This window comes from Dendrobates tinctorius, unplaced genomic scaffold (assembly GCF_039654945.1).
Source record: "Dendrobates tinctorius isolate UK_male_01 unplaced genomic scaffold, ASM3965494v1 ptg000079l, whole genome shotgun sequence".
Taxonomy (NCBI): Eukaryota; Metazoa; Chordata; class Amphibia; order Anura; family Dendrobatidae; genus Dendrobates; species Dendrobates tinctorius.
Window position 1 is genome coordinate 7,355,913 of NW_027361747.1, and position 13,104 is coordinate 7,369,016.

At 42.6% G+C, this 13,104-nt stretch overlaps 1 protein-coding gene across 1 annotated transcript in view; it reads left to right on the plus strand.

The window, feature by feature from the left end:
* Window positions 1–13,104, plus strand: part of GABRB1 (gamma-aminobutyric acid type A receptor subunit beta1) — a 694,328-nt gene that overhangs the window by 420,526 nt on the left and 260,698 nt on the right. The gene's annotated exons all lie outside the window — the stretch shown is intronic.

Sequence of the window (13,104 nt, forward strand, 5' to 3'; positions counted from 1 at the left end):
ATTGTATTTTCCATGCAGCCCTCATGTTAACTCACAGAGTCAATCTTACCTCTTTTAAGAACTCTTCCAAGTATTCAGAATGTCAGATTATTGTTTCCACCACTCATCTGCAGCTTGTCCTATTAGTCTCTGTCTAGGGTTATTATTATTCTATAAGATGACATCCCAAAATGGCACACAGACAAGAAGAAGAGACTCACACAGTAGAAATATTTTCAATGGAACTCTTTGTAGCAATTTTAGGCTTTCCTTAACATTTTCTTCTCTTTGCTGTGTAAGAAGTTATCCAAGCAAACAGAAGCACTCAGAACAATTGCCCTAAAGCCCCTATATCCAGTGTAATACTCCACTGCACACCCTCTTTTATCTAAAATTAGATTTCCTTATGTAATTGCGTGCCTCAAGGAATGTCTGCCTGGTATTCACTTAGAATATATTACATGCAGTACAGTACATTGGAAGTTCGTAAATATGTTGGCTTCACAATAAGACATCCTGACAACTTGCATTTGACTAGACTTCAGAAGCTATTTTTTTTAAATATATACAAAAATATAATGAAGCTAAACATATAACCATTGAGTCAGTGCTTCGTGTGTCAACAGCTTGACCTGATTTCAAGGGGTGTTATCAAGTTTCCTATTGAGCAGCCCAGAGCTATGAAGTCTACTTACTGCCTGGTTGTTTGGCATGGTGGGTGCTCTTCCTTGAGTTCAGTTTTATTGAGTAGCTTCATCCTGCTACTACAAATTAATGGAATGCTAAATGCGGTGCTAGAATCTGTGGAGTGCTGTTGGGGTCACTTATTGCTTCTATCTCCACCCCCCAACTACGTCGTCTTCTAGAAGCAGCAAAGCTGGAGACAAAAGCAGAGTGCCGGCCCTGCGCTCACATATCAAATGGATTTTATCACCATGGCCATGGATCCAGAATATCTCCACAGTGCAGCAATGCAAGAAACTGTAGTATGTAACCACTGCTCTGCCCCATGATGATGTCCTGTTCCAGCAGGGGTGAAAGATATTGTAGAGAAGCGAGAGCAGGTCCAGCCTCCTGTGACGTCCTCTTTGAGACTCCTCTCAAAACAAAATATCACAGAAAGTAAAGTAAAAAAAAAAACAGATTTAGGGATTAGATAGATAGAGGAAAGTGTGCAATATTTTATAATAAAGCTAATTTCAAAAGTTGGTATAGATAGATATTTAGAAAGGATATTTTAGGTATTGGATCAACCTATTAACTTCTTTGCATGAATGTAACTACTGTGCACACTCGGCCAGGGTCTGGTGGTCAAGCTCCATGGAAGCCATCTGTACACGATTAAAGATAAAAGAACTCACAACATGAAAATGAATGCAGATTAAAAAAGCTAGTCAACTACAAAGTCTTATGAAACAAAGATTACAAGCTTCCACTTATAATGTTGATATATTGTTGGTTTTATTTTTTTTACCTTAAATAAAGTAAATACTAAAAATATTAAATGGTTGGTAACAGCTACAAACTTGCTTATTTTTTATATTTTGTAACTTGCTAAAGCAATTTAATAACATGGTAATACCCCTTTAGGCTGGAGTCACATGTTAGGGACGGCGGAACACACTAAATATAAATAATAGGAAGTGCGTTCGCCGCCCGGGGTCCACCGTGCAGTAGGTGTAACAACCGCTGCTGAGTAATGGCAGACTCGCTATAAGGCGGTATACTGCGCTCGGGTTAAACGTCACCCGGGGTGCGCAGAGAGGACTCTGTTAACCTCACAGAGGCCCTAAAGCATAAACGCCGAGCCTGTTAGCTTCACAAGTCTCAGCTGGCGTGCACACACGTATATGGTCACAGGACACGGCCCAAGACAGAGGTCGGTGTCCGTCTTGACCTACCGTGCGTGCGGCGTCGCTACCGCGGATGCCGGTAAGTGCTGCTAACTGCAGCGAGGCGGTAACTACTGCCGCTATACGATAGTGCCGTCAGGCTTGACACCATCGGACGCTAGTGCAGAGGTGCGGTATGCACTGTGGCCTATAGCTTGCCACTGACTGGCGCTGACTCTCTAGTTCCCTATCCACATGCATAGTATCAGAGGGAAGAGGTTTCAAATGAGTCAGTCACCAGAATCATACATCCGTCACCATTCACACATAGCAAGTATAAAGTAGTCTATACTAGCGCATGGGCGAGTGGCCATGCAGGCCTTTTATAGCCATGTGCTTCCGGGACCCTCCAGACCTCTGAGATGGGCCAATCAGATCAGGATAAGGACCTCTGCACGTGACCCCCGATCTCCACTGGGAGATCGTCTCGTGGGCATGCCCAGTAGCGTGGCTAGAGGACTTAGCCTCTGGAGTGGTTTCCTGCAAAGCAGGTTGCGCTACCATTGCTGGTCCAGAGGTGGCAGCAACATCCAGAATAGAGCGCTGGTCAGAGCAGAGCACCTGGATCGCCGAGATTGCTGTGCAGGTCCCTGCGCGGTCGGAAAGGAATGGGAGACCGCTGGATGTATGGCTCTGGATTCCTGCTGTGCAGCTGCAGGAATCCAACGCCTAACATCACACACAAGGTAGAAAAATACGGCCCGTATTTTACGTCCATAATGCGCATAAATGGTCCCTAATAGAGCTCCGTATGTCATCCGTTGTCAGGGTGTGGGCGCGTATTTTTCTCATGTAAGAATCCGTATACCGTTTTTTTCTCGCAACCTTGCAAAATGGACATTTAACGGTTTTGAGGCCTGCACATAATTTAAATCATCAGCACCAACCCTAATTATTGCCTCAACATCAGGTGGCAGCCTCCAATCTGCCCATTTTGGTGCAGTGCTTGTGTTGGTGTCTTGCTGGTTGTTAGCAAACATGTCTGACACACTTCAGTTCACCCCAACTGACCTTGTTCTCTTCAACTGGGTTTTGTCCAGGCTCTTTGGCCAGCCATACCCAGTGAGTGTGGATCCGAGGAGGAGGAGACGAATATGGGTGCATCAGCATTTGAGACAACGCCTCAATAAAGGCCATTTTCACAGGCTTTTTGCAGCTCTGAGGACACATCCTGACAAGTTTTTCCTCTATTGTCGGATGACCGTTTCTACCTTTGATGCTTTGTTGGAGACAGTGCGCCCAGGGATCACCATCCAGGACACCCGGATGCGCAAATGTATCTCTGCGGAGGAGCGCCTTCTCCTTACGTTACGGTATGTATTTCTCAGTTACAGAATGTATGTAGATGAGTATTTTCTCAAATAATTCTCTTACTCAGTAACACCTTTTTGGCCAAGAAACATTAGGTATAGGTACCAAATATATGCTCTCAAACTTAGAACACTTTGATGTGTTATTCCATATTACATAGCCGTGGGACATGTGTATATGTATTGTTCGCCTAGCTTCTTACTTACACACTGTTGTGGTGATCTATATGTAATGTGTGCATCCTTGAGAATGTAATTTAATGTATATATTTTCTACATTTGTTTAATTGTAGGTTCCTCTCTACTGGCCTTTCTTATGCAGCACTCCATCTGGAGTTTTTGATTGGGCGATCGACAATATCCGGCATCGTTCGTGCTACATGTTTGGAAATCTGGTCCAGAGTTCATCATCTGGTCATGCCAGAGCCCAAGATGGGAGACTGGTTGAGGATTGCCAGGGGATTTGAGTTGCACTGCCAATTCCCCAATTGTATTGGAGCCCTGGATGGGAAGTACATCCGTGTGCGTAAGTCGCCGAACTCAGGGTCCCAATTCTATAATTATAAACAATATTTTTCTGTAGTTTTGTTGTCTCTGGTTGACAGCAACTACAGGTTTATAATTGTAGACATTGGGGCTTAGAGTCTTTAATTCTTCCATTATGGGTCGGCGGCTGCGCAATAACCTGTTGCACCTACCACCACCACGTCAGCTGCCAGGCTCAAATCAACAAGCGGTGCCTTATGTCCTAGTGGGGGATGAAGCCTTCCAATTGACCAGGCATGTCATGAGGCCATACCCGTGCAGAAAACTTGACCACCGGCGCAGGATTTTTAATGTGCGCCTTTCACGTGCCCGAAGACTGGTGGAGTGTGCTTTCGGCATTCTTTGTGCCAAATGGCGTGTCCTCCAGTCTGCCATTCAGCTGAGTGAAGCCAATGCCAATGAGGTTATCAAAGCTTGTGTGGTCCTCCATAGCTTCACTAGACTGCATGATTGCTCCTCATCTGATGTGACTGAAGGTGTGGTGGACAAACAATGGGGCTAGGTCTAGGCCACATGTGCTCCCTTTACAGCATCCTCTCTCAGGACTCAAAGTACGTGATGTGTTCACCCAGTATTTTGTTTCACCTCATGGTTCTACTACCTGGCAAGATCAGGCTGTATCTATGTTGTGATATTCGTATGTGTGTGCATATAATTTTTTTTTGTTTGGTCTTCAGTGATTTGTGTTGTCTGTTTATATGTGATAAAGTTGACTTACTTATTCGAATGCCTAAAATAATTCAGGAAGAAGGCCAAAGATGCATTTTCAAATGTTTTATAAATGCAAAAAATAGCTTACAATACGGTGTACCATATTTTTGTCATATGGCAGATATTGCCCAGGCCATTTAGCCTTTTCTGTATATAACATTGTCATTTTTTGACACACAAAGAGGTAACAAGAAGTTATAAATAACAACAAAAAAAATTAAAAAACAATTAGCTATTTTATAACTGCTGGTAGCTTGGCGGAGGTGATGGCGGGAGGCCTTCATCACTTTGTGGGGGGGGCTGGGGTGCCCAGCTTGACCATCACCCTGTTCGGGTGGATGATCTTGGCCCTGTGGGAAGATGTGGCCATGTTCCTGCAGCTGCGCACCAAAGAGACCATAAAGATACTGTCGATTATAATCCTGTGGCTGATTGTAGCCACGTCCATCATACCCCCCCAATATGACCATGTCGTCCAAATCCAGGTTTGGGCCAGCCTCCAACACCAGGCCATATTGGGCAGGTTGGTTATAGGCTGCCATTTGGCCCTGTTGTTGCCAAGGTTGGTTTGGGGGGGGAATGGGTGGAGGTGTAGGCACACGTGCAGGCGGAAACTCAGATCCTAATTGAGCATGCACAGCTGGTTGTCGGACAAGGCGGAGACGGTTACAGGTTGAGAGCTGCCACCTCTCAAGATACTCAAACAACTCATATGGGTCATTGGAATGTGTGCATGCATCAATTAGGATCTGAATGGATCCGCGCACACGTAACCTCAACCTCAGAGGCAGTGTTGCCCCTTCTCCGTCTCCCACGGAGGCCTATGGCTGCAGGCTGGGGGGACCCCTCAACACGGCCAGTAGGGCTGCTGCTGTTGCCAGGGTCTTCTAAGTTGTTGGCTGCTGGTGGCTCTGCTGGGGCTGATGCTAGTGGAGCTTGGGGGTTGCAAAAGCTCTGGTCAGAAGATGGTCCAGCCACCTCTTCACATCCCCCGTCCGGGTCTATAATGGGCTAAGTATCCGACCTTGTCTCCCTCTCTGTGAGGTTAGACTGAGTTCTGTTAGGAAATGTACAAAAAACAAAATGTAGCTCTGACCCTAAAAAGCATATGTGTCATGTGGTGTGATGTCTGTACTTACGGTCTGAGATCCATACTGGGTGACAAAAATGCCAAGCGGTCAAAATAGATGTATTTCCGCTTGGTCGGTGCTGCTGCCCTACTCCTGGCCCTCTGCTGTCTTTCCCGCCTATACTGGTCACGGATGCTGCGCTAGCGTCTCATCACATCCTCAACTGCAATGTCAATTGAAAAGGGACTGTAACCTTTGTGAATTGTGCCAAGCAATATTCCTAACATTTCACATAGTCACGTGGCCTAGTAGGGGGTGGTTTTTAGCTAAATTTTTCTTTAGCAAACAGGGATACCTACATATACAGTCTAGGATTGTAGGGGCTACATTTAAAACAGCTCAGTTCTGGCCTTTAAGCTGATTGGTAAAAATGGCAATTACTTACGAATTTGTTGTTGCTCCTCACATGGCCATTGGGCATAGTCTGGGAACATGTGCACACAGATGCGCCTCCATGCCGCCTCTTTGCGGCCGCGGTCAGAATAATGGGCATCCTGTTGGTCCCAAAGTTCGGGCCTTTCCTGGACCAATACAATTAGGAGCTCCACATTAATGTGGCTAGACATGACGCTGCAGGACTCCATGGAGGCGTACTTCCTGGATGTCAGGAGCGCTTTTTGAGCTTTTTGCTTTTTGAGCTAATTTGCATGTCTAAGCTTCCTGATGATGGATTGGCCCATTTCCTGTCACCAGGAAAAGTCTTGCATATTTCTTGCAAGTCACACAGGTGGTCCATGTGTAATGCGTTTTTTTGCGCACCCATAGACTTGCATTGGCATACTACGGTCGTAATATGCTGACGATCGCAGCATGCTGCGATTGGCATGGACCGTAGAATATACGCGAGAAAAATACGGCTGATGGGAGCTAACCCATAGAGAATCATTGGTCCGTGTGCAATGCGTTTTTTTAACGCCTCTCACTCGTCCGTATTCCTCTCTAGTGTGACGCCGGCCTTATCGTCTTTCTGACATACACCAAACATCCTGTGCAACCCCATGGCAGAGTGTCAATGGGCGACAATTGCTGAAAGCCCCTATGGCTGCTTTCCTTGCGGTCCTGTAATGCCCAGAAAGACCATATTAGAATATTGTCATTTTGTCAAAATAATTACGACAATTTGTTGTACAATCGATCAGGTGAAGAATTAAAAAAATAAACATATTTTTGCAATGTCTGTAAGACTGATCTATCTAAATTTGAAATTATTTAACTCAAATGGTAAATGCTGTGAAGCAAGAAGAATCGAATCAACACAATTGGCACTTTTGGGTCACCATATTTCAAACATGTCAATGAAAAAAAAAAAAAAGATTTATGGAAGAAGAAGAAAAAACGAAAATGCTTAAAATTAAAATTAAAACTCTTAGCAATGACCCTTTTACCAATACAGTGCACACTATCAATGTGTGGAGCGGGCTCAAGAATCTGCTCCATGCTGCTCTAGTACCGGCTGTGTTACATAGTTGACCTTTGACAGTAACTCATGCGATGGGAGCTAAATAGCTCTGAATGCATCAGTTTAACCTCTTAAATGTTGCTGTCAATCATAACAGTGGCATTTAAAAGTTTTCAAGGTGGCAGCCATCACTTCCAGAGGCCACCAACACCCATCACAGTGTTATCATGGGGTGCCGCTCGGTTTCCATAGCCGTCAGGGGCATTTTGAAGGTCTCAAAGTCTTCCATGACCTAGCTAGTGGTTGGTCTTCATATGAGATAATCTATTTCATACTAGAGTGCAATACTATGATATTGCAGTATATAGCACAGGCGATCAAAAGATTACAGATTCCAGTACCCTAGGGGACAAACTAAATAAAATAAAAAACCTTAAAAATATTTATAAAAATAGACAGTGTGTCCGTAAAGTCATGGTGCACTTTTGACCAGTCACTGGAAAGCAACAAAAAACGATAGAAATGTGAAATCTGCTCCAAATAAAAGAAAAGCTCTCCCAGCTTCATACCTATTCAGTGCAGTTCTATGTGGGCTCGATTTGTGGCCCTACACACATCCAAACGATAGTGAAGTTCTTGCCACACATGGGTAAGGACGTCTGGTGTAACAGAGTGAATAACATCTGTGATTCTCTGTTTTAAGTGATTAATGTCGTTGATACGTTCAATGTACGCATGTTGCTTCACATAACCCCAAAAGTAAAAGTCTAAGGGCGTCAGATCCGGGGATCATGGTATACTTGTATACTTTCCTGAAAAGTACACTGTGACTTTATGGATACACTGCATATAAAAGTTTAAGTCAGCACCTTTTTTTACAAAAACCTGAATAGCAAAATGTAAAAAATAAAAAAATTACATATTTGGTATTATTCCTTTCATAATTGAACAAATAAAATATAAAGATATATATCCAGATGGTGGATGTTGACACATTAAAAAACAATTGAAATTCTAAAAACTGATGTTTTCAGCTTGTTTCAATTAACCCAACGTAAAATAAAAAGGGATGAAAATGTTATGTGTACCCCAAAAAGTATCTATAAATATGTCAGGGCAAATCCTGGCAGCATGGTGACTTAGTGATTAGCACTGGAGCCTTACAACACTGGGGTCCTGGATTCAAATCCCACCAAGGACAGCATCTGCAAGGAGTTTGTAGGTTCTCCCCATGTTTGCGTGGGTATCCTCTGGGTTCTCTGGTTTCCTCCCACACTCCAAACACTGATAGGGAATTTAGATTGTGAGCCCTAATGGGGACAGTGATGATAATGTCTGTAAAGCACTGTGGAATTAATGGAGCTATATAAGTGAGTAAAATAAATAAATGAAAAAACGACTTGCAAAAATCTAGCCCTCTCAATAGCTCCATTATTGGAAATTTTAAAAAGTTAGAATCTCAGAAATTGGTGACAATAAGCATTTTTTTTCCATTTACGAATTATTTTTCACCACTTAAAAAATAAATACTGTACAAGTTTTGTATCGCCATAATCTTAATCATCTGGTAAATCATATTACTAAATAAATTTACAGCACAATGAATGCTATCAAAGCAAAATCCCCAAAAACCAATTGCAGAATTGGTAAAATGAATGGTGTCATTCAAAACTGCAATTTGTTCCTCAAAATAAGCAAGCTAACATACAACTATGTTGACAGGAAATAAAAAGTTATGTCTCTTGGAGGCAAAGGCAAAAATGCAAAAATAAAAAATCACCCAATCCTTAAGAGGTTAAAGAGTGAAATTTTAGAATGCATTGTAATAAAGACACATGTATATACTAGTATTGGAGAAACATTTGGCCCGCAAGAGAAAATTATATTGAGAGCTCATAATCATCAATGCAAAAACTCCATTGTAACTATACCCTAGAGATGCTGTTATCATTGGGCACACAGGTCACAACATTAACAGGTTTTTTGTGAATCAACTCTATAAAATGCTCCATTCAAAGAATGACCATCAATTTAAATCGCCACTCCAGTGTTTTTTTTATTTCACCGCTGGAGTAGTGCCACAAATATTTCATCCCTCTTGGCTTGTTGTCTATTTTGTTACATTAAAACCCGTGTTTAACCCCTTTCCTACATTGGACGTAATATTCCGTTCATGTGACCTGGGCCCTAAGTCCCATGGACGGAATATTACGTCTAATGTGATCAGCGGCGCCCACGTGGTGAGCGCCGCTGATCGCGGCCGGGTGTCAGCTGATTATCACAGTTGACACCCGGCACAATGTGTCAGGGGCAGTCACGGACCACCCCCGACACGTTAACCCCTTGCACACCGCAATCAAACACGATCGCGGTGTACAGGGGGTTAAAGGGAAGCATCTGCAGGGAAGGGGCTCCCTCCATGCTTCCCTAAGCCCCCCACAGCAGCACAATGTGCAGCGCTGCTGCGGGGGTCTCTTTCCCTACAGGTCCCCGGATCCAAGATGGCGACGGAGACCTTCGGGGGCCTGTAGGGAGCTGACTTCCTCAGTGCCTGCAAAGCGCAGCCATGAGGAAGTCTGCGTCTATGCCTGTGACAGATAGCTGATCTGTCACAGTGATCTGTGATGTGACAGATCAGCGATCTGTCACAGGACAGTGATGTCCACCCTGGGACAACCTAAGAAAATTAAAAAAATTGAAAAAAGTGTAAAAATAATTTTAAAAAAATCGCTAAATAAATTAGAAAGAAAAAAAAATATTCCCAAATAAATTCATTTTTTGGAAATAGAAAAAAAAACAATAAAAGTACACATATTTGGTATCGCCGCGTCCGTAACGACCTGCCCTATAAAACTGTCCCATTAGTTAACCCCTTTAGCGAACCCCTTAAAAATAAAAATAAAAAACGAAGCAAAAAATAATGATTTATAATCATAACGCCGAACAAAAAGTGCAATAACGCGCGATCAAAAAGACGCATATAAATATGCATGATAACGCTGAAAACGTCATCTTGTCCCGCAAAAAACGAGCTGCTACACAGCATCATCAGCAAAAAAATTAAAAAGTTATAGCTCGCAGAATAAAGCGATGCAAAAATAATTATTTTTTATATAAAATAGTTTTCATTGCATAAAAGCGCCAAAACATAAAAAAACGACATAAATGAGGTATCGCTGTAACCATACCGACCCGAAGAATGAAACCACTTTATCAATTTCCCGCATGCGGAATGGTGTAAACGCACCCCCCAAAAGAAATTCATGAAACGCTGGTTTTTGTTCATTCTGCGTCCCAAAAATCGGAATAAAAAGCGATCAAAAAACGTCACATGCCCGAAAATGATACCAATAAAAACGTCAACTCGTCCAGCAAAAAATAAGACCTCAAATGACTCAGTGGGTCATGATACGGAAAAATTATAGCTCTCAATATGTGGTGATGCAAAAACTATTTTTACAATAAAAAGCGTCTTTTAGCCTATGACAGCTGTCAAAAAAAAAATCCCGCTATAAATAGTAAATCAAACCCCCCGTTATCACCCCCTTAGTTAGAGAAAAATAATAAAATTAAAAGAAAATGTATTTATTTCCATTTTCCCATTAGGGTTAGGGCTAGGGCTAGGGTTAGGGCTAGGGCTAGGGTTAGGGCTGAGATTAGGGTTAGGGGTGTGTTAGGGTTAGGGTTGGAGTTAGAATTGGGGGTTTCCACTGTTTGGGCACATCAGGTGCTCTCCAAATGCAACATGGCATCGGATCTCAATTCCGGCCAATTCTGCTTTGAAAAAGTCAAATGGTGCTCCTTCCCTTCCAAGCTCTGCCATGCGCCCAAACAGTGTTTTACCCCCACATATAGGGTATCAGCCTACTCAGGACAAATTGCAAAACAACTTTTGGGGTCCAATTTCTCCTGTTACCCTTAGGAAAATAAAAAATTGGGGGCAAAAATATCATTTTTGTGGAAAAAAAAGATTTTTTTATTTTCACGCCCGGGCGTTATAAACTTCTGGGAATCACTTGGGGGTTAAAAGTGTTCACCACACATCTAGATAAATTCCGTGGGGGGTCTACTTTCCAAAATGGGGTCACTTGTGGGGAGTTTCAATAGTTTAGGTACATCAGGGGCTCTCCAAACGCACATGACACCCGCAGACCGTTCCATCAAAGTCTGCATTCCAAAACGTCACTACTTCCCTTCCGAGCCCTGACGTGTGCCCATACAGTAGTTTTCTCCCACATATGAGGTATCAACGTACTCAGGACAAATTGGACAACAACTCTTGGGGTCCAATTTCTCCTGGTACCCTTGGGAAAACAATTAAATTGGGGACTAATTGATCATGTTTGTGGAAAAAATAAGATTTTTTTATTTTCATGCCAGGGCATTATAAACTTCTGTGAAGCCCTTGGGGGTTCAAAGTGCTCACTACACATCTAGATAAGTTCCCTAGGGGATCTAGTTTCCAAAATGGGGTCACTTGTGGGGGGTTTCCACTGTTTAGGTACATCAGGGGCTCTCCAAAAGCAACATGACACCCGCAGACCATTCCATCAAAGTCTGCATTCCAAAACGTCACTACTTCCCTTCCGAGCCCTGACGTGTGCCCATACAGTAGTTTTCTCCAACATATGAGGTATCAGCGTACTCAGAACAAATTGGACAACAACTTTTGGGGTCCACTTTCTCCTGGTGTCATTGGGAAAATAAAAAAATTGGTGACTAAAAGATCATGTTTGTGGAAAAAATAAGATTTTTTTATTTTCACGCCCAGGCATTATAAACTTCTGTGAAGCCCTTGGGGGTTCAAAGTTCTCACCACACATCTAGATAAGTTCCTTGGGGGGTCTAGTTTCCAAAATGGTGTTATTTGTGGGGGGTTTCCACTGTTTTGGTACATCAGGGGCTTTCCAAATGCGACATGGTGTCCGATCTATATTCCAGCCAAAAACGTCAAATGGCGCTGCTTCCCTTTCGAGCTCTGCCATGCGCCCAAATAATGGTTTACCCCCACCTGGGGGGTATCAACGTACTGAGGACAAATTGCACAATAACTTTTAGGGTCCTGTTACCCATGGAAAAATAAGAATTGGGGGTGAAAAGATCATTTTTGTGGAAAACATATGATTTTTTAATTGTACCGCTGTACGTTATAAACTTCTGTGAAGCCCTTGTGGGTTCAAAGTTCTCACCACATATCTAGATAAGTTCCTTGGGGGGTCTAGTTTCCAAAATGGGGTCACTTGTGGGGGGTTTCCACTGTTTAGGTACATCAGGGGCTCTCCAGACGCGACATGGCGTCCGATCTGAATTCCAGCAAATTTTGCATTGAAAAAGTCAAACGGCGCTCCTTCCCTTCTGAGCTCTGCCATGCGCCGAAACAGTGGTTCCCCCCCACATATCAGGTATCAGCGTACTCAGGACAAATTGCACAATAACTTTTGCAGTCCATTTTCTCCTGTTACCCTTGGTAAAATAAAAAAATTGAACCTGAAGTATTTTTTTGTGAAAAAAAGTTACATGTTTATTTTTTTTTAAATATTCAAAAAACTTCTTGAATGTGGTTTTGAGCACTTTAAGGGGTGCAGTTTTTAGAATGGTGTCACTTTTGGGTATTTTCTATCACATAGACCCTGCAAAGTGGCTTCAAATGTGATGTGGTCCGTAAAAATAAAATGGTGTTGCAAAAATGAGAAATCGCTGGTCAATTTTAACCCTTATAACTTCCTAACAAAAAAAAATGTTGGTTCCAAAATTGTGCTGATGTAAAGTAAACATGTGGGAAATGTTACTCATTAAGTTTTTTGTGTGCCGTATCTCTGTGATTTAAGGGCATAAAAATTCAAATTTGGAAAATTGCAAAATTTTAAAAATTTTCGCCAAATTTCCATTTTTTTCACAAATAAACGCAAGTTATTTGAATTAAATTTTACCACTAACATGAAGTACAATCTGTCACGAGAAAACAATGTCAGAATCACCGGATTCCATGGAAGCGTTTCAGAGTTATTACCTCATAAATGCGGATGCGCATATTTATGACTTTAATGAGTGGTACCACATGACCTCTGAAGGAAGGAGCCTGAGATCGGGAGAAGCGGGGCTGCAGAGACCATGCCAGGAGGGGGTAAGTGTAAGCT